Source organism: Pongo pygmaeus, chromosome 20, assembly GCF_028885625.2.
Source record: "Pongo pygmaeus isolate AG05252 chromosome 20, NHGRI_mPonPyg2-v2.0_pri, whole genome shotgun sequence".
NCBI classification, from domain to species: Eukaryota; Metazoa; Chordata; class Mammalia; order Primates; family Hominidae; genus Pongo; species Pongo pygmaeus.
The window spans coordinates 4,460,424-4,485,000 of NC_072393.2; the positions used below are offsets into that span (position 1 = coordinate 4,460,424).

The 24,577-nt window shown below is 56.6% G+C and overlaps 1 protein-coding gene across 1 annotated transcript in view; it reads right to left on the reverse strand.

Moving 5' to 3' along the window:
• The window catches only part of SEMA6B (semaphorin 6B), a 37,271-nt gene extending 18,986 nt beyond the window's left edge, over positions 1–18,285 (reverse strand). Inside the window, exon 1 of the mRNA XM_054465264.2 lies at positions 18,002–18,285. The gene's annotated coding sequence lies outside the window, so the exon portion shown is untranslated. The remainder of the gene's footprint in view (positions 1–18,001) is intronic.
• Between the last annotated feature and the right edge of the window lie 6,292 nt (positions 18,286–24,577).

A 24,577-nucleotide genomic window follows, 5' to 3' on the forward strand; every position in this document is an offset into this window, starting at 1 on the left:
TCTGTCGCCCAGGCTGGAGTGCAGTGGTATGATCTCCGCTCACTGCGAGCTCCGCCTCCCGGGTTCACACCATTCTCCTCCCTCAGCCTCCCCAGCAGCTGGGACTATGGCTCCCGCCACCACCACACCCGACTAATTTTTTGTATTTTTTAGTAGAGACAGGGTTTCACCATGTTAGCCAGGATGGTCTCAATCTCCTGACCTCGTGATCCGCCCACCTCGGCCTCCCAAAGTGCTTGGATTACAGGTGTGAGCCACAGCACCCGGCCTCATCTTGAGTTTTATCAGAACAATATTTAACTCTAGAAACTATTTCTTTAAACATTGTTTTAACAGGGTCTGGCTTGTTGCCCAGACTGGAGTACAGTGGCACAATCACCACTCACTGCAGCCTTGAACTTCCAGACTCAAGCGATCCTCCTGCCTCAGCCTCTCGAGTAGCTGGGACCATAGGTGCGCACCACCATGCCTGGCTTTCTTTTGGGGGGCAGGGGGGAGGGAGCAGTGGGGGGAAGAGTCTCACTCTGTGGCCCAGGCTGGAGTGCAGTGGCTCACTATCGGCTCACTACAACCTCCACCTCCCAGGTTCGAGTGATTCTCGTGTCTCAGCCTCCTGAGAAGCTGGGATTACAGGTGTGCACTGCCACGGCCAGTTAATTTTTTTATTAATTTTGTAAAGCACTTTGGGAGGCCAAAGCAAGAGGATTGCTTGAGCTCAGGAGTTTGAGACCAGCCTGGGCAACATAGTGAGACACCCCCTCACAATTCCTACAGGAAATAAAAAATTAACCAGGCGTGGTGGCACATGCCTGTAGTCCCAGTTTACTTGTGATGCTGAAGCAAGAGGATCGCTTGAGCCCAAGAGTTCAAGAATGCAGTGAGTTATGACTGGTCCACTGTACTCCAGTCTGGGCGACCAAGTGAGACTCTGTCTCAAAAAAATAAAATAAAATAACAACAGGTCGGGCACGGTGGCTCACGCCTGTAATCCCAGCACTTTGGGAGGCCGAGGCGGGCGGATCACGAGGTCAGGAGATCGAGACCATCTTGGCTAACACGGTGAAACCCCGTCTCTACGAAAAACACACAAAAAATTAGCCGGGCATGGTGGCGGGCACCTGTAGTCCCAGCTACTTGGGAGGCTGAGGCAGGAGAATGGCATGAACCCGGGAGGCGGAGCTCGCAGTCAGCCGAGATCGCGCCACTGCACTCCAGCCTGGGTGACAGAGCGAGACTCTGTCTCAAAAAAAAAAAAAACAAAAAACAAACAAAAAAAACACCTAGCAAACACAAAGCACTTGCTAGGTGCCAGGCATTGTCATAAGTACTTAAATTAACTCATTTAATCTTCACAACACCCCCAAGGGGTGAGTGCTTTTTTTTGGAGACAGAGTCTTGCTCTGTGGCCCAGGCTGGAGTACAGTGGCATGATCTCAGCTCATTGCAACTTCGGCTTCCCAGGTTCAAGCAATTCTCCTGCCTCAGCCTCCCCAGTAGCTGCAATTACAGGCATGTACCACCACACCCAGCTAATTTTTGTATTTTTAGTAGAGATGGGGTTTCACCATGTTGCCTAGGCTGGTTTTCTACTCCTGGCCTCAAGTGACCCACCCTCCTCAGCCTCCCCAAGTGCTGGGATTACAGGCGTCAGCCACCGCACCCAGCCTGGTGAGTTCTCTTAATAGGCCCCTTATACAGACAGAGAAACTGAGGCACAGAAAGGTAAAGTCATTTGCCCAAAGTCTGGACCAGCGGAACCCACAGATCCTGCTCAATTTTACTTATTTCGATAATAACACACAACTGAACCCCAAATGTTTATTGTGGGGAGTCCAGACCACTTCACAACGAACCCCATCTACTTAGCTTCGGTTTACCCCCTCGATCTGGGGTTACCCGAGGCCTGTGCGCCTCCCCCTACCCCCAAGACCATCTGCTTCTCTCCGTGAAACTCGAGGAGCCTCTGCCAGCAGCCGCTCGGCGCCTGCCTGCCCGGAAGCGGCCCCACCACCTGCCACGCTGCGGCTGCCGGACACCTGGTCATAGGGAGCCACGGGGCTGGCGGATGCACCCTGTGGCGTGCGGGGTTCTCCGGAGCACCCGTGCACCCACATGTCTGCGTGCCCCAGGGGTTGGGGGGCTCCTCCCTGCAACCCTGGGGACTTGCATGTACTCTGTGGGGGTGCCTTGTTGGGGGAGAGGGGCCGCAAAGAGCAACAGCTCCCTCCAGGAGGCCCCCGGCTGTCACTCCAGCTCTGCAAACACGAGCCCACTGTGCAGATGTGGAAACTGAGGCTCAGGAATGGAAACGTCCTCGGGGACCCCGTAGTTCAGCTTCTCTTCCTGGGAGCTCTGTCCTCTGGCAGCCCCCCATGCCGCACACTCGCCAGCTTCACTCCCGCCTTTCTGTCCCGCCCTGCACCCCCCTCAACCGCCAGTTCTCCACCTCTCTTTTCCCTCGACTCACGCCCCTCTTGGGCGGCCTTGTCCAGTCTTGGGGCTCAAAACCCCGTCTATATCCGATGACACCCACAGTCCTGACTGTAGCCAGGCCTCCCCCAGCTCCGGATTCGGGGTACAGCTTCCCCTCAGCCGCTCCAGGCACGGGGCTCATGAAGTCTCACCCTCAGCCATGCTGGGCACGACCCCAGAACCGCGCCGCCCTAGCTACTGTCACCCCGTCATGGGCCTGAATTTCCTGGGGGAACTCTCCCCCAACCTTCTCTCCTCCAGGCCGGCGTGTCGGGACTGTTCTTGGCCCCTGAGGCTTCGGTGTAAGTGTTAGGATCCAGTTGTGAGTTCCAAGACAAACAACAAATAAAACAAAAACCCTAATGGGGTTCTCGCTGGAGTGGCACCGAGGCTACCGATCCAATCGGGGTCAACGGATGGTCGATGTCCCCCGACCCGGCCCCACTTCTCCTGCGTCCTCCGTCTCAGCTGATGGCTTAGGACACACCTGGAGCTCATCCTGACTTCCCCGCCACACCCCATTCCACCAGCCTCACAGCCAGCATTAGCCACCCCTGCGGCCTCTGCCTTCGAGTTTAGGCAGATCTCTCACCGCTTCCCGTCGGTATCGTGGCCACTCGCATCCCCGCCTGCCTGGCCCAGCTCAGCCCAGTCCAGTCCCCTCCGCCCGGATCCCCAGGCTGTCCTTCCCGAAGCAGCCACCAGAGAGGACGCCTCTGAGCACGAGTCAGGTCCCGCCTCTCCTCTGCCCTTACCCCTCCATGGATCCCACCTGCCTCCGGGTCAAAGCCGGAGTCTTCCATGCAGCCCACCAGGCCCTGTACGACCTGCCCCGTGCCCTGTCTACCCTCCCCTTCTCCCTCTCTCCCACCCATCACTGGGCTGCAGCCACACGGGCCTCCTTGCTGTTCCTCCAACAGGCCAGGCATGGTCCTGCCCTAGGGCCCTATCCCAGGCTGTGCCCTCTGCTTTGTGAGTTCCCCCAGATACACACACAACTCACTTCCTCACTTCAGGTCATCTAAGAGAGGCTCCCCTTCGACCTTCCTGGAACCCACATGCCTCTGCCCTCCCCACGTTATGCCCTCCTCCCCTCCCCCATCACACTCAGGCCCGTGTGCTGCTGGGAGTGTGGGTCTCAGAACAGCAGCAGGGGCACCACTGTCAGAAATGCAGAAACCCAGGCCCAGGCCCGCTCACCCAGGGCTGCACCTCAGCAAGATCCTGCAGGGATCCACGTGCATCACAAACTCTGAGAGGTGCAGCTTCATGTGTGGATTCCCCACATAAAATAATCGCCTGGGGCCGGGCACGGTGGCTCACGCCTGTAATCCCAGCACTTTGGGAGGCCGAGGCAGGCGGATCACAAGGTCAGGAGTTTGAGACCAGCCTGGTCAATATTGTGAAACCCTGTCTCTACTAAAAATAGAAAAATTAGCTGGGCACAGTGGCATGCACCTATAGTCCCAGCTACTCAGGAGGCTGAGACAGGAGAATCGCTTGAACTTGGGAGGTGGAGGTCGCAGTGAGCTGAGATTGCACCACTGCACTCCAGCCTGGGCGACAGAGCGACACTCCATCTCAAAAAATAAAAAAGAAAAAGAAAAAGAAAAAAATAATGAGGCCGGGCATGGTGAGCCACGCCTGTAAGCCCAACACTTTGGGAGGCCAAGGCCCCCCCACCGGTAGATCACCTGAAGTCAGGAGTTCAAGACCAGCCTGGCCAAGATGGTGAAACCCCATCTTTACTAAAAATAAGAAAAATGAGCCAGGCGTGGTGGTGCGCCCCTGTAATCCCAGCTACTTGGGAGGCTGAGGCAGGAGAATTGCTTGAACCCAGGAGGCAGAGGTTGCAGTGAACCGAGATCGTGCCATTGCACTCCAGCCTGGGCGGCACAGCAAAACTACACCTCAAAAAAAAAAAAAATAATAAAACAATAATAATAATAAATAAATAAATAAATAAAACAATCACCCACCTATGGGACTGTTCAGAGCCCATCTACCTCGCCGCACTGGAAACCCCTTGAGGCAGGGCGGGTGTGTCTAGGCAAATGACAAGTGCCCCAACACCACTGGGATTCAGTAATTGCTGGGCCGGGTGTGGTGTCTCATGCCTGTAATCCCGGTGCTTTGGGAGGCCAAGGCGGGAGGATCACTTGAGCTCAGGTGTTTGAGACCAGCCTGGACAACATAAAGACCCCATCTCTACAAAAAATGCAAAAATTAGCTGGGCATGGTGATGTGTGCCTGTGGTCCCAGCTACTTGGGAGGCTGAGGTGGGAGGATCACTTGAGTCCAGGAGGTTGAGGCCGCAGTGAGCTGCGATTGCACCACTGCACTCTGAGTGACACAGCAAGGCCCTGTCTCAAATAAAATAAAATAAAAATAATTGCTTGTTGGGGCCGGGCATGGTAACTCACACCTGCAATCCCAGCACTTTGGAAGGCTGAGGTGGGTGGATCACCTGGGGTTGGGAGTTCGAGACCAGCCTGGCCAACAAGGTGAAACCCTGTGTCTACTAAAAATACAAAAATTAGCTAGGAGTGGTGGTGCACACCTGTAATCCCAAGCTACTCGGGAGGCTGAGGCAGGAGAATCGCTTGAACCCAGGAGGCGGAGGTTGCAGTGAGCCGAGATCACGCCATTGCACAATCACGGCAACCCGGGAGGCGGAGGTTGCAGTGAGCAGAGATTGCGCCATTGCCTGGGCAACAGAGTGAGACTCTGTCTCAAAAAAAAAAACAAGACCCCAGTGAACCAGGGGCACCATCGACAAGCCATCCTGCCCCACCCTGCTCAGCCCAATCTCACCGGCTGGTTGGGGAAACTGAGGCCCAGACAGACAACATCGGCAGCTGAAGAAGTCCCAGAAGAAGAGCTTTGGCTCCAGAACCACAGAGCCCAGGTTCAAACCCCGGCTCTGCCTCAGCTGTTTGACCGCAGACAGTCACTTCCCTTCTCCAGGCTTCAGTTTCCCCATCTCTGTACACTGTGGGTGATTTAAAATTCAACCCTAAAGCACCTCCATGAGGAAGAAAGAGTGTAATCTGAACCAATATGCGGCAGGTGAAATATGTTTTTTTCTACATTTTTTTGTTTCCTGATAGCTGGTCTGTAGCTAAAATTCTTTTTTTTTTTTTTTTTTTTTTTTGAGACGGAGTCTCACTCTTTTTGCCCAGGCTGGAGTGCACTGGTGAGACCTCGGCTCACTGCAACCTCCACCTCCCGGGTTCAAGCGATTCTCCTGCCTCAGCCTCCCGAGTAGCTGGGACTACAGGCACCCGCCACCACGACTGGCTAATTTTTTTTGTCTTTTTAATAGAGAGAAAGTTTCACCATGTTTGGCCAGTCTGGTCTTGAACTCCCGACCTCAGGTGATCCGCCTGCCTCAGCCTCCCAAAGTGCTGGGATGACAGGCGTGAGCCACCGTGCCCGGCCCTTTTTTTTTTTTTTTTTTTTTTTGCTTTCTTGCCTGAGCAGGGAAGTTTTACTTTCAATCTACCTTGAATCCTTCTTGCTTCCAGAAGCTGGCTTGGTCCCTGGCTCTGTCCCAGGGGGCATTCCTAGCCTGGGTATTGAGCTGTCCTTCAAGGGCAATGCCCATTGTCCTCTCTGGCCCCAGCACCACCCCAGCCATCCCTTTACTGCGTATCCCAAGCTCAGCTCTGACCCTGCTACTCCCCTGCTCAAAGGCCTATCATGGCTCCCCAGTGCCCCACAAAAGAAGAACCAATTTTGTTTGTTTGTTTTGAGATGGAGTCTCACTCTGTCGCCCAGGCTGGAGTGCAGTGGCACGATCCTGGCTCACTGCAAGCTCCGCCTTCTGGGTTCACGCCATTCTCCTGCCTCAGCCTCCCGAGTAGCTAGGACTACAGGCGCCCGCCACTGCGCCCAGCTAATTGTTTGTATTTTTAGTAGAGACGGGGTTTCACCATGGTCTCGATCTCCTGACCTTGTGATCCGCCTGCCTCGGCTTCCCAAAGTGCTAGGATTACAGGCGTGAGCCACCGCACCCGGCCTAGAACCAATTTTTTTTATACCTTAGTGTTCAAGGACATCTCCTGCCCTGAGAATGACTTGAAGCTTCTTCTTGCCCTCACCTACTATCAGGCATTTCCAGCCCCTCCCTGCGGATCTCGGCTCAGGCTGTCCCCTCTGCTGGGGAACCTTTTTAGCCTTCTCAAGGCCCCGCTGCCCTCCCAACGAGCCAGATATAGTAACCTCACTCTCTGTCCTCCAAGCCCTACAGCTGACTCCTGCTCACCAGTCAAGGTGATGCATGTGTCCCCCCCTCCAGGAAGCCTTCTCTGACTGCCTTGGCTGGGCCTCAGTTTCCCTGGGTTCCCCCAGCCACAACCACCCTGCCCTCATCTTCACTCAACCGCCAACCTGGAAGCAACTGCGTCCAGCTCTGGCTCCCTGTACCCCAAATTGGAAGTCATTCACTTACTCATTGGGTTAGTAATTATTGGGCGCCAGCTGTATGCCAGACACATGTGTTCCGGGCATGGGGACACAGCCGTGACTGAGACAGCTACAAAGCCGTACCCTTATGGGGCTCCCAGTCCCATGGGGAGACGGGGGTATGCTACACATGTCAACCAATATCGGAACTCGGTAGCTTCTGACAATAATAAGCATGACCATAAAAACATGAGGAATGATTACAGGAGGGGACATCTGAGCTGAGGCCTGAAGGTCGAAGGGGAGACCCCGTGACAAGGTGAGGAAGGTGCTCCAAGGGGAAGGAACTGCAGAGGAAAAAGCGTGGAGACTGGGACCACTAGAGGAAGAGACAGAAGGTCAAGTTGGATGGGGAGGCTGGCATGTCACAGAAAGGACTCCTGGGGCTCTCCCCTTCACTCAGACACGACACTCAGCCTCATTTCTTGTTTGTTTCTAAGGACAGGGTCTTGCTCTGTCGCCCAGGCTGAGTACAGTGGTGCCGTCATAGCTCACTGCAGTCTCAACCTCTCAGGTTCAAGCAATCCTCCTGTCTCAGCCTCCCCAGTAAGCTGGGATCATAGGTGTGCGTCACCACGCCCAGCTCATTTTTGTACTTTTTGTAGAGACGGGGTTTCGCTATGTTGCCCAGGCTGGTCTTGAACTCTTGGCCTCAAGTGATCCTGCCACCTCGGCCTCCCAAACTGCTGGGACTACAGGCATGAGCCACTGTGCCCGGCCAGACTCTTTTTTTTGTTGTTGTCCATAAAACACACTAGCTCAGGGCCTGGCACACAGGCGTTCACTTTAGGTTAAATGACCTTGCTGTGTGACCTTAGGCCAGCTACACGCCCTCTCTGGGCCTCTCTGTTCCAAGATAAAAGACAGTGATCCCAGGCAGACTTGGAGCCTCCGTTTCTCCATCTGCCACAGCACAAGGGATGGGGGTGGGATGTCTGTCTCCAGTTCCATACAAGGAGCTCCCTATCGTCCCGGCCACCCCAGGATTCTGGCTCCGGGGCCAGCGTCCCCCGGGGGATCGAGTAACCTGGTCCCGGCAGCCGGGCCCCAGGGCCGTCCAGGTCTGGTTACGGGCTCTGCTTACAGCTGCCCCTCCAGCTGCCTCGGTCGCCCCCATCACAGCCCAGCCAGGCTCTGGGGCTGTCTAGGAACTTGGCAGGAAGGCTGGAGGGAGTCCCTGGGGCCCGGGCATGAGGGGTGGGGCAGAAGAGAGAGGCCCCCATGTCCCCCATCTTACTGGATGTCGGTTAACTCATCCCTGCCCAGCCTGGGAGGCGGCTTATGAGCCTCCCCTTCACTTTTTTTTTTTTTTTTCTGAAGCAGTCTCGCTGGTGTTGCCCAGGCTGGAGTGCAGTGGCACAATCTAGGCTCACTGCAACCTCTGCCTTCCGGGTTCAAGCGATTCTCCTGCCTCAGTCTCCTGAGTAGCTGGAATTACAGGTGCATGCCACCACACCTGGCTAATTTTTGTGTTTTTAGTACAGATGGGGTTTCACCATGTTGGCCAGGCTGGTCTTGAACTCCTGACCTCAGGTGATCCGCCCAACTCGGCCTCCTAAAGTGCTGGGATTACAGGTGTGAGCGACTACGCCCGTCCTAAGCCACTGCGCCTGGCCTCCCCTCCACTCTTTTTTTTTTTTTGAGACAGAGTCTAGCTCTGTCACCCAGGCTGGAGTGCAGTGGTGTGATCTCAGCTCACTGCAAGCTCTGCCTCCCGGGTTCATGCCATTCTCCTGCCTCAGCTTCCCGAGTAGCTGGGACTGCAGGCGCCCGCCACACACGTCCGGCCAACTTTTTGTATTTTTAGTAGAGACGAGGTTTCACCATGTTAGCCAGGATGGTCTTGATCTCCTGACCTTGTGATCCGCCCGCCTCGGCCTCCCAAAGTGCTGGGATTACAGGCGTGAGCCACCGCGCCCGGCCTCCCCTACACTCTTGACCTTCCCTCCCGAGTCCTCAGTTCTCAGAGCCTGTTTCTCCATCAGCGAACCAAGCTGATAACCATCCACATCGGCTTCTCATGAGGGGTAAATGAGCACCCCATGATAGGTGCTTAATTAACTGTTGTGACTGCTGTGCTGCCTTGGGTTAGAACCCTCCCATCTCTGAGCTTGTTTCCGCCTCTGAAAGATGAGGATAAAAATATTGGCTCCACAAGGGCAGGGGTCTGTCTCAGTTACTGCTGTAACCCCAGTGCCCAGCATGGGGCCTGGCACACAGTAGGTGCTCAACAAATCAGCTGAATGAATGTCCCAGGAAGAGCCCCCACTTATAAAATAGTTCCAAGGAGGCTGGGCGAGGTGGCTTACACCTGTGATCCCAGTACTTTGGGAGACTGAAGCAGGAGGATCTCTTGAGGCCAGTTCAAGACCAAACGGGGCAATACAGCCAGACCCCATCTCTAAAAAGATAATAATAATTAGCTGAGTGTGGTGCGACATGCTACTTGGGAGGCTGAGGTGGGAGGATCACTAGAGCCCAAGAGGTCAAGGCTAGAGTGAGCTGTGATGGCCTCACTGCACTCCAGCCTGGATGACAGCCTGAGAGCCCTGACTCAAAAAATAATAATAATGATGATGATAATAATTTAAAAATAAAACAGTCGCCAGGCACAGTAACTCACGCCTGTAATCCCAACACTCTGGGAGGCTGAGGCAGGCAGATCACCTGAGGTCAGGAGTTCGAGACCAGCCTGGCCAACGTGGTGAAACCCCCGTCTCTACTAAAAATACAAAAATTAGCCGGGCATAATGGCGGGCGCCTGTAATCCCAACTATTTGGGAGGCTGAGGCAGGAGAATCGCTTGAACCTGGGAGGCGGAGGATACAGTGAGCTGAGATCATGCCACTGTACTCCAGCCTGGGCGACGGTAAGACTCCATCTCAAATAAATAAATAAATAAATTAATTAATTAAAATAGTTGCAAGGATATGTTCGTTCCAGACTTCTTAAACACCTACTGTACACCAATATGGCTGGAGACTCAGCCATGCTCAGGGTTGTGCGTGTCCAGGGCTTGGCACAGAGCAGAGGATGGGACTCTACCCTGAGCTGCCTTCCACATTCAACTCACAGCAGGCCAGGAGAGAAGGAATTCAAGATCAGATTCAGGAAGGCTGCACCTACTATGCGCCATGCTTTTCCCACATATGAACTTATTTCTTGCCGGCATCAACCCTCAGAGACCAGCACCCTCATCCCTGTTTGCAGATGGAAAAACTGAAGCTCAGAGAGGTTAAGCCATTTTGCTGAGGTCACATAGCACATAAGGGTGCCATGGATGCAAACGTGATCTTGCTTCTTGCTGACATTTTTTTTTTTTGAGACAGGGTCTCTGTCACCCAGGCTGGAGTGCAGTGGTGTGATCTCAGCTCACTGCAACCTCAACCTCCCAGGCTCACCCGATCCTCCTGCCTCAACCTTCTGAGTAGCTGGGACTACAGATGTGCACCACCACACCCAGCTAATTTTTTGTATTTTTTGTAGAGAGGGGGTGTGATACCCAGGCTGGTCTTGAATTTTGGGCTCAAACAATTCTCCTGAGTCAGCCTCCCAAAGTGTTGGGATTAAAGGCGTGAGCCACTGTGTGAGGCCGCCTCTTGCTGACATTTTCCAAGTGCTCACAATGTACTACCTGCCCATAATGGTGGCACACCCTAAATTTTTTTTTTTTTTTTTTTGAGACAAAGTCTTGCTCTGTCACCCAGGCTGGAGTGCAGTGGCACGATCTAGGTTCACTGCAACCTCCTCCTCTCAGGTTCAAGTGATTCTCCTGCCACAGCCTCCCAAGTAGCTGGGATTACAGGCACGCGCCACCAAGCCCGGCTAATTTTTGTATTTTTAGTAGAGACGAGGTTTCACCATGTTGGTCAGGCTGGTCTCGAACTCCTGATCTCTAGTGATCCACCCGCCTCGGCCTCTCAAAGTGTTGGATTACAGGCGTGAGCCACCGCATCTGGCCAGCTGAAATATTTCACAGATAAGCAAGCAGAGACCCAGAGAGAGGCTGTCCCTGTCCCCAGGCCACTCGGGAAGCTAGGGTGTGGGAGCCCAGGCAGAACCTCTAGTGAGGACATGGATGCATCTCCGGGGAGGGGGCTCCCAGGTAATTAATTTTAATCACTGTTTTGAAATTGGGCCACCAGGAGGCAAGTCGGAAACAGTAACTTGTAATTAGGAATGGGTGGGGGGGGTTTGCAATGACCGTTCAGAGGAAATTAAAGTGTCATTTATACCCAGCAGGTAATTAAGGGACCCAGGAGGGGGTGGCTCGAGGGGGCTGGGGCTCCAAGGGAATCCAGGCTGGGGTGTCGAGCACCCACAGATTCCCAAGCAGGTTTGGGGACGGATAGGTCCTCCCTTCAGACCCAATTTGAAGTACAGAGGGGTGGGTCCTGAGCTTGGGACCCGGTTGTGGGGTTCAGAGGGGAATAAGGCTCTGTTATAGGGACTCCACTTAGGGAGGAAGAAAGATGGCCCGGCCTTTGGGGGCTTGATCTAGGGGCAGAAAATGAGGAGCCCTTCCCCTCCAACTTGGGGTTCTGGGTGCCCTTCCCTGAACTGCTGAACTCCTCCCCCAGAATTCCTCCAGTCTCTGCCCCTCCCCAGAGGCTGGGGATCCCCAAGTGGCCAGGACCAGTGTGAGAGGCCTGGAGGGGGCCCCGCTGAGAGAGGTGGTGGGGAATGGGGGTGGGGGTCTCAGGGAGTGCCAAGTGCTGCTGGGAACGGAAGACCTGGCGAATGAACTTGAAGAAGACAAAGGCGGGAAATAGGTCCCAGGGGAAAGGCCCCGGGGTCAGAGCGGACCACAAGTCCTGGTGAGTCAGGGCTCAGGAATGATGGAGGGGCTGGCAGAGTGACGTGGGCGCTGGGGGATGGGGCTTGAGAACCGTCAGACTGTGGAGAACAGTGTTCAAGGGGAAGGGGCCCCCAGTTTGCTGGGTCATCTCAGGGAACCTGTCACCCCCATCTGTGCCTCATTGCTCCCCAGAGCCTGAGGCTCTGACCTTCAAAGAGGGACAACAGCGAACACTTACAGGGTGCCTACCCCGTGTTCCCAGCCCTGTCCCTCACTTAGCCCAGCAGGGTAGGTGACAGGGGTTCTTCTGACCATTCCATAGGCGGGAAAACTCAGGGCCAGGGTGGGCAAGGGATGGGGCCAAGGTCGCACAGCCCGGAAATGGCCAAGCTGGGATTTGAACCCAGGCCCAGGAGTCCAGACGCCGTGCTCTTAACCACAGCACTGCCCTGCCCCCAGAGAAAGGGGCTTTCAGCCTCTTCACGTCCATCTCAGCAAGTTTTGTGGGTGACTCCAAAAATCTGTCCCCTATCCATCCACTTTTTCCCCCTCTATTACCCTTGCCTGGCTGGCCCCCATCAATTATTATTACCAGGACCTGGTCCTCAATTCCAGCCTCGCTCCCGTCTGTCTTCCCCAAAGCTGCCACCAGAGGGCACCAAGAGTCAGGTCCCGTCCCTCCTCTTCCCGCAGCCCTCCATGGCTCCCACCTCCCTGGGGGTCAAAGCTCAAATCCTCACTGCAGCCCACCAGGCCCTGCATGACTGGCCCTGTACTCTCCTTGCGCTTCCCTCCTCCCACTCTCCCCTCTGCACTCTGCTGCAGCCACACGGGCCTACTTGGTGTTCCTCCAACACGCCAGGTGAGGTACTGCCCCAGGGCCTTTGCACGGGCCGTGCCCTCTGCCTGGAGTGCTGCTTCCCAAGATCTCTGCATGACCAGCTCCTTCTCGTCTTCTAGGTCTCAGCTCAAATGTCACCTCCTCAGAGACACCCTCCCCGACAGCCTCAGTGAACACAGCCCCGCCCTTCTCAGCCACTTGCAAGATAATTGTCTTCAGGGCACTGACTATACCTGATTTACCTCGCCCTTTCTCTAGTTAGTGTCTGTGCTCCCCTGCTCCCCCCCCCGCCCCGCCCCGCCCAGCTGGGAATTCGACAAGGGCCGGATGCAGTAGTCTGCCTTGGTCATTGCTGGGTCTGTGGCACCTGGCACTTAATAGGTGCTCACTAAACATCAGTCCACTTGTTAAATGCAACCAGTGCTCCCACAGCTCCAAATGAGATCATGGCCAGAAGCTCCACGTTTCTGCTTTGCAAGGTTGTTCCTTTTTCTGGAGTCAGAAACCCAACAGAACTATATTTGGCATTTTGCCTGCATCCTCTTGTTTAAATGGTCAACCCTAAGGGAGGCAGAATAGCAACCCCTGTTTTACAGATGGGGAAACTGAGGCTCAGAGAGGGGGCATGAGTGAGTGAGAGAAGAAATTGATTCAATCTCAAGTCAGTCTGATCCAAATGCTATGGCTGCCTATACGGGCGATAATTCAGAATGGCTACTTCAGCTTCCCCAGGGGCTCTGAGTCCATGGCCTTCAGGGGAGGGAGGTTCTTCTGCAATCATCAGAAAACATATGGCCGCCCCCTAGTGAACTCCTGAACATCCATCATGGCCCTAGCTACAATGCCCCTTCCTGGTACATCTTCCCTGATCCATGAGGCAGGGTACAGCTTTCCCTAGCCCCAGTTGCTCCCTCTGCCCTAGCCCTGAACCCGAGTAGCACAGGGGGCCAGTGCCTGCCCCTGTTTCTCTTCCTCTAGCCTGGAAGCCCTCCAACTAGACAGAGGAGTTAAAGTTACCTCTCTGGGATCCTAGCATCACCCAGCACAGCACATGGGGGCCATCTGGCAGCATTTGTTGACTGACTGATTGACCTAATTGCCTGGAACCAGGCCCACCTGGGAACCCACAATCCTCCTCTGGGTTCTTGTATTTGGGAAGCTCCCTCCTAGGTCAGCCCTTGGAAGGCTGGCTTAGCTGGGCCATGGTGCATCCTGGGAAATGTAGTCTAGAGTGGGCCTTACCTCCCGGTGGGGCCGTGGGGTGGCCACCTTTGGACCCTGGGGCCAGATGGAGAAGGGGCATTGAGGGTGGCAAGTAGTGGGGCCCCATGTCCCTGCCAAAGAGTCCTAAGGGTGGTCCCCGGCCTCCCAAGTCTCTTACTTTTTCTTTTTCCTTTTTTTTTTTTTTGAGACGGGGTCTTGCTCCGTCCCCCAGGCTGGAGTGTAGTGGCACGATCTGGGCTCCTTGCAACCTCTGCCTGCTGGGTTCAAGCGATTCTCCTGCCTCAGCCTCCTGAGTAGCTGGGATTACAGGCGTGTGCCACCATGCCTGGCTAATTTTTGTATTTTTACTAGAGACGGGGTTTTGCCATGTTGGCCAGGCTAGTCTTGAACTCCTGGCCTTAAGTGATCCTCCTGCCTCGGCCTCCCAAAGTGTTGGGATTACAGGCATGAGCCACTGCACCCGGCCTCATGAAACTTTCTTGTTTTTTTTTTTGAGACGGAGTTTTGCTCTTGTTGCCCAGGCTGGAGTGCAATGGCGCAATCTCAGCTCACTGAAACCTCCGCCTCTGGGATTCAAGCGATTCTCCTGTCTCAGCCTCCCGAGTAGCTGGGATTACAGGCACCTGCCACCATGCTCAGCTAATTTTTTTTTTAGTAGAGACGGGGTTTCACCATGTTGGCCAGGCTGTTCTTGAACTCCTGACTTCAGGTGATCCTCCCTCCTCGGCCTCCCAAAGTGCTGGGATTACAGGTGTGAGCCACCGCCACTTTCTTACTTGTCCTAATGTCTGCCACTTCACCTGGATGTCCCTGGGGGAGAGGTGATGAAGGACTGTGATAATGAAAGAGGATTGCGTGCCTGGGTTCCTATGGCCACACATCCGTGGCCAGCACCACCGTTCATGATGGTGAAGGTGTCTAGGGTTAAGGGTCTGTTTTGGGATAATTCAGCCAGAGGACATGGGGCTGGTGGCTGGGGCCTGAGTCCTGGGCTGCTTTGAGCCTCAGTTTCCCTACTGCTGCTACATGAAGACAGGGAGGGAAGAAACGCACCACCATGGCCAAGAGAAAGCCACAGCCCAAACCAAGTCACCGCTGGGTTTTGGAGGAGTCACAGCCCGAGAGCCCACAACCCCTTAAATACCTGAGAATCTCAGAACCCTGGTATCTTAAACACGGCAGCAGTTCAGAAAACCCACAGTACCTGGAAATTGAAAAAACAAAAAAAAAAAAATCCAGGAGATCACTTGGGCCTGACCAATATCAGGATTATTTATCCAGGATTCTGGAAAGACAGCCGTCCAACCCCTCTGGCCTGCCTCCCACGAGGGGCGGCTTACCACTCCTTCCAGCAACGCATTTGGTTTCCAAGGAGCCTGTCTCCTCATAGCTACCCTTCCTCAAGATCTGAAATGTGACTCATGCCTCCTCTCCCTGCTCTATAACCTTCCATGGCTCCTTATTGCCCTTGGGATAAAGTTTGCTCCTCGGCTTGGCATTCAAAGCCACTGCCTACCTCATGGTCCTCTTAAATAGTCTAGCCACTCAGGGCTCCTCCAACATACCCCACTGTGATGATCCTTGCTGTTCCCTCTGCCTGCAATGCCTGTCCCCCTCTCCTCCTGGCAGAATCCTTCTCCTTCAAGCCCAGTCCCAGTACTCCCTCCTCCAGGCGGCCTTCCCTGCTCCCACCTCTCTTGACCACTGCCCTGGAAGTTTTTCCCTCCAGCATCTCCCTTTCTGGGCCCACAGGACAGGGCCACGCCCAGGGTCAGCTCGGGACACCTTCCTTCCCAGGAGACGGGCGGTGACCAGCAACATCCTTCAGTCCCCAGGGATCCAGCTCACCTGTCCTGCAGGCTGACGTCATGGTCACCTTTCCAAGGGCAGTTTGATTTCTATCTTCCAGGCCCAGTCCTGGTAACCCCAGCAAACTCCGGACGCCAGCCTGGTGTGGCCACTGCAGAGGACATGCCACATCTCCAGCCCCTTCTATGCCCATTGGTCAGAGGCGAGGACTGAGGTCTCAGGGGGAAAGGCCCCTCCTGGGGGGACTGGATACCTAGGCTTGGAGACAACTCACTTCAAAGCAGAGGAGGCGACACGGACCCTAAGATCCTGTGGGGGCTCAGCCCCAGTGGAGTCTGGTGGGGGAACCAGAGGCAAAGTGGGACAGGCACAGATCAAGGCAGTCTCAAGCGACCCCTCTCTACCTCACCTCCCCCCACTCCAGTCCAAAACCAAAGCGCATCTCCTGGGAAGACTGAAGCCCAGAAAGGACTAGGGACCAGCCTGAGGCCACACAGCCAAGCGCCTCCTCTCAAAGCTCCAGGTCTGAATCCTGCATAGCCCACAGTCAAGGGGAAGAAGGGAGGAGCAGAGCTTCAAGGCAACCCTTGGGAGGAGCTGGGATGCAGGAGGGCTCTTGGGTTTCAACGGCTTCCTCAGGCCTCAGTTTCCCCGCCTGCTGTTGGGAATGGGCCGGTTCAGAACAGACAAGAGACTGACGCCAGGCTGTCACCTACCCAGTATCCGAGGCGTCTCTGTGTGGGTGGCAGTGACTCCCAGACAACTTCCCGGAGAGTTTAAGGCCCCTCCCAGGTGGGTTCCAACTCAGCCTTGGCCCCAACCGTCCCCCACCACCCACCCCACAACCTGTGCTCTCCCTATGTAGAGTTTAAAGCAATTGTTCAGGTACATCCTGAAGTCCTGCCCCTGAAAGAAACTGGTCTCCTGGGATGTGGGAAAGGGTTTAGGGGCAAGGGGGATGCCCCAGGGGTCCTGAATTTTTATTTTGGAGAGGGAATTTGGACCTTCTCACAAGCTGAAGGAACACAGAAAAACAGAAATGCAATTTTGCAAGTGGGGCAGGGGCCCCCTTCAGTCACCACAGCCATGAGTCCCTCTCTCCCTCCTTAAACCCAAACCCAGAACCCCAAAGCCTCAGAGTACCCCAGTAACTCCAAGTCCCCGTTCCGCTCCAGTCTAGGGGACAAAGATGACAGCCTCAGGTAGAGGATGTCAAAGACCTCAGCGAGAGAGAGAGGGCCACATGGGGGCGGGGGCGAGGGTCTGCGAATCCCTCCCCCAACCCCAGGACTCCTGCAAACGCTCCTAGCTCCAGCATTAACCCGGCCGGGGCAGAGGTGGGGGTTCATGACAGTAGCGCCCCCTCTGGGAGATGCCCCAAACTCGGAGAGCGCCCAGAGGCGGAGAGCAGGAGAGGAGGGCACGTGACCCCCACCCCGGGGACCAATCAGCGCCCGCGGGAGGGGGCCACACTCGGCGCCCCCCACCCATCCCGGCGCGCTTGGAGATAGACGTTTTCTTTGTCCTTTTGTCAGCTCTTGGGGGGCCCCGAACCCCCAGGCCCCCACTGCAGCGGGGGGGATCCGGACCGGCCGGCCCTCCCCTCCAACACCATTGCGACCCCTGCCCCGCGGCCTGGACCCGGGACTCGTCCTGTTCTGGGCTGGACAGGAGGCCGGAGAGGACTCGGGCGCCCAAGGTGCGGCGGCCGGACGCGAAGTGGGGCGGAGGGGCCTCCCGGTGCCAGGACCCCCACACCAGCCCCGGGTCGCCTCGACTTGGCTCTCAGGACCCCGCCCCCCAACGCCACCCCCAACCCCCGACCAACAGGCCCCCTGCCTGCCCCGAACCCCCCACCTGGGCCCCAATCCAGCTCCCCAGCGGCGCAGCCGCGAGCCTCATTATTGTGTCTCCTCCGAGCCCCCCCCAGGACAAAATCTCCACCCGCTGCGGTGCCGACAGAACCCCCAACCTAGCTGTACATACAGGCCCCCAGTCAACAATCCAAGCGCCCCCCCCACGTTGCGGTGCCATTAGACACCCCCATAATGGAGCCTCAGGGAGCGCCCCAGGCCAAAATCCAGCCCCTCCAAAGCGATGCCACAGGACCCCCACTGGACCCCTCCATACGGCCAGTGACCCCCTCTCCAATCCGGTCCCCTCCCCAGTTGTGTGGCTGAGAGATTCCCCCCCTCGTTCTAGCGCTCCCCAAAACCCCTCCCTGGCCCCAAATCCGTCCCCTCCCAGTGGCAGGGCCCGCAGGCCCCCCAGTCCTAGCGCCTGACCCGGCCACCCCAGCCAGCCTTTCGGCCCCCCCAGCTGCGTGCCGACAGACGCCCCCATCCCCGCGCCTCCCCCAACCCCCTCCGCAGACGCCCCGGGGCGCTTACCTCTGAGCCGCGGCCGCCGCGAGTGCGCGGGCGGGAGGCGCGAGGGCGGGAGGGCGCGGGCTGGGGGGGTCCTTGCGCGCACCTGTCCCGGCCGGGCCGCTCAGCCCGGCATCCCCGGCTGGGGAGGGGGGCTGGGGGCGCGCGCTCTCCCCGCCCCCGGGCCCGCGGCGCTGCGCTGGGGGAAGGGGCTCAGCCCCGGCCCCCCGCGCGATGGCGTCGGCTCCGGGGGGGGCGCTGCGCGGCGGCCGGACCGGGGGCGCGCCGCGGCCGCATCTCCTCCGCCCGCCGCGGCCGCCGCTGCGACTCGCGGCTCTGCCACCTCCGCCCCCCCTTTCCAGCAACCCCCCACCTCCCCAAAGCCGGGCTGGAGCCGCGCAAAACCCGGCCCGGAGCAACCGCGGCGCGGAGCGGAGGGCGGAGCCGGTGGGTGGCGTTTGGGTGAGTTGTGGGGGGAGGCCTAAGGGGGTCACCCTGCTTTGGTCCAGGCGGTGGACTTATTAATTGAGCCGCCCCAACTTCCTCTCCTGGTCCCCTCTGTTCAAACTCGCATCCCCAGGATCCAGCCCCAATCACACCCAGCCCATGGGGTCAATGAGGCTGTCAGGAACCCTGCGGTCTGGGTGGCCCCCTTCATAGAAGAGATCATTTCTTCAATCCACAAGTATTCCATTTAGCAACACTCACTAGACACTTCAGGAAACTGAGGCACAGGGAGGTCTTGTCCAAGGTCACCCAGTTAGAGAGCCTCAGGGGGTTTTGGACCTGAGCAAACTGGCTGCAGAGATCTCCATGATTCACGACTCCCGGACCTGCCCCTCTGTCGCCAGCGCCCTGTGGGACCTGGCCCAGAAAGGAGTTTTTCGAGGACTGCAGGTTCCCCCATGAATTTGAGACCCCAGGACAGATCCTGGAGGTTTCAGAAATCTTCCTGTAACCTTCCCGACCCTTCGAATGAATTCAGGACAGCAGGGGCTGCTCTCCGTGCCTCAGTGCCCCTCCCTGTCCAAAGTACCTCCCCATGTGGATGTGATCCTCTACGTCTCCCCCACTGGACTGAATGCTGTCCTGGTCGCCCTGGCCTCTCTCCATACAGTAGGTGCTCTGTAAACACTTATTTTTTCTTGTCTTTTCTGTTTTTCTTATCTTTTTCTTTCTTTCTTTGAGATGGAGTCTTGCTCTGTCACCCAGGCTACAGTGCAGTGGCATGATCTTGACTCACTGCAGCCTCCGCCTCCCGGGTTCAAGCAGTTCTCCTGCCTCAGCCTCCTAAGTAGCTGGGATTACAGGCGACTGCCACCATGCCTGGCTAATTTTTGTATTTTTAGTAGATATGGGGTTTCATCAAGTTGGCCAGGCTGGTCTCGAACTCCTGACCTCAGGTGATCCGCCCGCCTCAGCCTCCCAAAGTGCTGGGATTACAGGCATGAGTCACCGCGCCCAGCCTCTTTTCTGTTTTTCTATAATTTAGATAGATAATAGAGAAATGGGGGAGAGGGGATAGATAATTTTTTTTAAAATTTTGTTATTATTATTTGTAGAGACCGGGGTCTTGCTACATTGCCCAGGCTGGTCTTGAACTACTGGCCTCAAGCGATCCTCCCACCTTGGCCTCTCAAAGTGCTGGGATTATAGGCATGAGCCACTGAGCCCAGCCAACACTTTGTTGTTATGTAGCTTGTGACTTTTCTTGCACACTTACTGAGTGCTGGGGCCACTATGCCCCATCCCTGGCTCCACGCCATCCAGGGGGTCCAGACAGCTTGTGCACTGGCTTCCAGCAGCCACTCAGTGGGGACTGGGTATCAGGACTTGAAACCTGCTCCCCAGGCCACCCATGGCAATCTGCAGGCTCCCTGGCCCCCATGGAGACAGCCCAGGTCTTCCAATTCCTGGGCATGTTCCCAGGGCCATCCTGGTGACCACAAACCTCCGGGAGCAGCCAGGCCTTCCTGCCCGTGGTTTTGCCCTTCCCGCCTTCCAGCCGCCCCAGCATCCCAGGCAAATCAGCCAAGGCACCTGCTGGTGTCCAGCCCCCACCCCACCCTGTGTCCTGCCCACTGGGGGCCACTGAGGCCTGCTCCACAAGGGAGGGGGCCGAGCCCCGGCTCCGAGGCTTGGGGTCTAGAATCTGCGTCCTCCCACCTACACTCCCTTCCCTGCGCTGTGCCCAGCCCCTGGCATCCCCTCCCTCTCCTGCCTTCTTGGCTGTGCCCAGCTGGGCAGTTCTGCACCCTAGTCATTCAGCAAACATTTATTGAGCACCTACTGTGTACCAGATACTGGACTGAGCTGTCAACAAGACAAATCTGCCCTGTGCCTTTTGTCTAGCCTGGGGATACAGAAACCAGTGGGCACAGAACTACAGGCTGAGACAGACTGGCTGGAGGTCCAGGAGGACCTCGAGGAGGTGGCATGGAGGCCTTAGAGGGACCATAGATCCAAGCAGGGGGGTGGGGGTAGGGGTGTGCAGGGAGGGCGTTCTAGGCAGAGAGACCTCGGGGACAAAGGCCTTGAGGGAGGCCCCACCCCCACCGGTGGCTCAGCTGCCACCCAGGCTTCTGCCACCATGAATGGGTCTTTCATGTCCTGGACCGGGGCAAGGTCAGGCCGGGCCTCTCCCTCCTCCCGCCCAGGGCTCCTGGCTGTCTGAGCCCTGACCTGGAGGACAGTGGCAGGATGGGCCAGGGAGGCCCAGGGAGGGGCGGGGCCTCGCCCGAGGTCACCAGAGCCAGCAGCGCCCTCCCAGCCGTGGGATTCTGAGCAAAGCCCCGCCCTGCTGGGCCTCAGTTTCCCTGGCCTGGGCGGGCGCGTTGGCAGCGCAGCGCTCCCGTCCTGCTCCGACCGGGTGGATTCCAGTGCGGGTTTTGCGGGCGCCCGCGGCCACCGACACCTTCTTCCCAGTGCGGCCCGGGCTGCGGCCCCGGGTCCGAGGAGGCCCGGGGAGACCCGGAGGAGGTCAGAAGGCCTTCAGGGCCCCCGGGATGGGATGAGGCTGAGCCTAGCCACTTACTGCCGGCGCCTGCGAGGAAGGGAAGCCCCGCCCCAATGCCTGCGCGCCCCCATCAGGACCACTAGCCTCGTCGCCCCGCTGTGTGACTCCCGGGGGTCCCTGGCCCTCTCTGGGCCGAGCTGGAGTCAGGCTCACGGGCAGCCGCTCAGAGAAGTCGCCTGGGTCCCATCCCTTCCCCAAACGGCCCCCCGCCTCAGTTTCCCCGGCCAGGTGCAGGCCCTCTTTAACCCCAGGTTGGGGGGTCCTCGCTGCTAGGTTGCACCCCGGGTCTCCGCTCAGGCCAGGGAATCCCCTGGGGGCTCCGAAAGGGCAGCTCCGATTGGCTGGGGCCACGTGTGACGTCAGAGCCTCCCCGACGCCCCCTCCCCTAGAGGCAAGTGGGGGCGGTCGCGGCGGGGGAGGGTCCCGGGGTCCGAGCGGATTCGGGGTGTACCCCCAGCTCAAGTCGGCAGCTGGGCCGCGCAAACGCGATTCTCCTCGGACAGATTTTTCCCTCGTCCCAAATCCCTCTCCGGCCCCCCCAGAACGGCAGCTGCTCAGGCGGCAGATGCGCCGGCTAAATCCGCCCAGCTGGTCCTCCGCGGAGCTAACCGCCTGGAGCCCCGGGGCTGGGGGAGTGGTGGCCGCATGGGCCTGACCCTTCCTCGCTCCCTGTTCTTTGACCCCTGACTCTTCGCGGAATGGGGCAGGGATTCTGTTGAGGACCCTTTCTCAACCTCCAATTCTCTCCTGGAGCTGCTGAGAGGATTTGGGGGAGTCTGGCGCCCAGAGAGGGTGGAGCCCTTTCCAAAAACCACACAGCATCCCTGGGCCTGCTGCCCAAAATATGCCTTGTGTTGCGCATATATTAATAATTATGATGATGACGTAACATATTAGGCCTCTGCTATATGCACCCCCACGATTCTAGGACTATTATGCTATTACTCCATTTTCAAAAGTGGAAACTGAGACCCAGAGAGCCGTGACTTGACTGATCCCACAGCCAGGAAATGGTGGAGCCAGGATTTGAACCCCAGCTTTTAAGAAGAAGGTGCCGCTGTCCTGGAAGAACTCTCAGGACAGCATTAGTGTCTCAGGGATCCCCCTAATTGGAGGGGTCTTAAGGCAAGTGAGTGTGACCTGGGGTGAGTGAGTGGGGTATCTTAGACCTCTTCCCTGCCCCCTGCCTGGTGCCCCTGAGCCTGACACGGACTGCCTCCCCACCTTGCTTCTTCAGCCTAATCATGATTGTCACTGAAGATCCAGGAGGGCTTCCTGGAGGAGGAGGCAGCTCCATTCTGAAATGCCAAGGGTACAGCTTTATTGGGACAGCCAGTGTCTCTGAATATGTAGGTTTTGCACAGAGCTTGTACTGCCCCAGGGCCTGTACACTGCCTGTCCCTTCTGCCTTGTGCACTCTTTCCCTAGATGTCCAAATAGCTCCTTTCCTCACCTACCCCAAATCTCAATTCCAATGTTTCCCCAGCCTCCCCTCATTTCAGTAATCACTCTGCAGTGAGCTAGGATTGCACCACTGCACTCCAGCTTGGATAAGAGAACAAGACCCTGTCTCTAAACTAAATACATAAATAAAAATAATTCCCCTCCTCATCCCTCTTTACCCTGTTTTGATGGCTTTGCTCAACTTTTCACCAATAGGACTTTCTCTTATGCATTTACTCGTTTCTCTTCCAATCCCTCCCCAAGACAGTCAAGTTCCCAGGTCTGTCCAGGACTCCACTGTGTCACGAGGCTTAAAACAGCGCCAAGCACACAGTAAGCACTCAACACATGTGGCGAATGAATGAAAGAATGAATGAAGGAATGAATGAGTGGGAGTCTGAGATTTCAACGGGGCTTGCCTTCATTGTATCAAAGGGGAAACTGCGGCCCATTGATCAGAGAGTGAGACCAGAGTCACTTATTTTTCTCTTTAGCAAAACAGGACATAATGGTGGCCACCTCCCCAGTATGCAGCAGAGGTATCCAGGGAAATAATAACCTCAGAAGCACTTATTAAGCACCTACTGTGTGCACTGCACAGCTCCAGGTGCTTTACACATTTTGAATGGAGACAAGGACTCCAACCCAGAACCCAGGACGCCTGGTCCCTACACCTCGCTGCCTCCCTCTCATTGAGAGAGGGGTTATATATGCAAGCTCCGGGTGCACAGGAGAGCTTCAGCCAGGGAGGCAGTGGTCCCCACTGTGCCTGAGACCCCCTCTGCAGCCCCTCAGACCCTGGGCCCGAGGTTCAGGCTGTGTGTCTGGCTGGAGCTAACAGCACCACGCTTGCACGCGGGAAACACTAAATTAGAGACGGAAGCAGCGGAACCTGCCGCCCGATTTATAAATCGAAATTAGAGCAATTACAAGGCTTCCTCCTTCTCAGAAACTGAGAAATCCCCCAGAAAGGCCCGTGTGTGTCCTGGATTGGCCCAGAACCCCCTCCCCCAAGGCATCATCTGCATATGATGCAGTGACAAATGAGGCAGTGGCATCCTGGTCTCCGTAACAGGGAATTTCTGGGTGGAGCGAGGGCGTCCAGGGACCTTCAACCTCCCTGGGGTCTGCCCTTGGGTATAGATAGGAAACTGAGGCATGGGAGGTGAGTGTCATTTGGGCAGGGGCAGGTGTCACATTCTCCGCTTTCAAAATCTCTCCTCTGGCCGGGTGCGGTGGCTCACGCCTGTAATCCTAGCACTTTGGGAGGCCGAGGAGGGCTGATTGCCCGAACTCAGGAATTCGAGACCAGCCAGGGTAACATGGCAAAACCTCATCCCTACTAAAAACACAAAAAATCAGCCGGGTGTGGTGGTGCATGCCTGTAATTGCAACTACTTGGGAGGCTGAGGCAAGAGAATCCCTTGAACTTGGGAGACAGAGGTTTCAGTGAGCCGAGATGATCGTGCCACTGCACTCCAACCTGGGCAACAAAGCAAGACTCTATCTCAAAAAAAAAAAAAAAATTTCTCCCTTCCACTAGATCTCCCTTCCCCTAGGCTTCCCATTCCAGCCTAGTGAGCACACCCAGCTCACTCCTGCCTCGGGGCCTTGGCACTTGCTGTTCCCACTGCCTGGAAGCTGTTCCCCACCAGCGTTCCCTTCTCTGAGAGGCCTTCCCTGATCATCCCAAGTTGGAGGGGACGGCTCTTTTCCACCCCCTGTTTTCTTTTCTCTAAAATCAGTGATGGGGTAGTGAGCTGCCTGTCATCAGAGGCAAGCAAGCAGACAGTGGACTGGATGTGATCTCTGCAGCTCACACACTGGCATCTATCCCCCAGCTTTACCACTCACCAGCTGTGAACAAGTTGTTTAACATGAGAACATTCCAAAAGATGCCGGGGCCTAGGACGGACGCCATGGCTCATGCCTGTAATCCCAGCACTTTGGGAGGCTGAGGTGGGTGGATTGCCTGAGTTCAGGAGTTTGAGACCAGCCTGGCCAACATGGTGAAACCCTGTCTCTACTAAAAAATATATAAAAATTAGCCGGGCGTGGTGGTGCGTGCCTGTAATCCCATCTACTTGGGAGGTTGAGGCACGAGAATGGCTTGAACCTGGGAGGCAGATGTTGCACTGAGC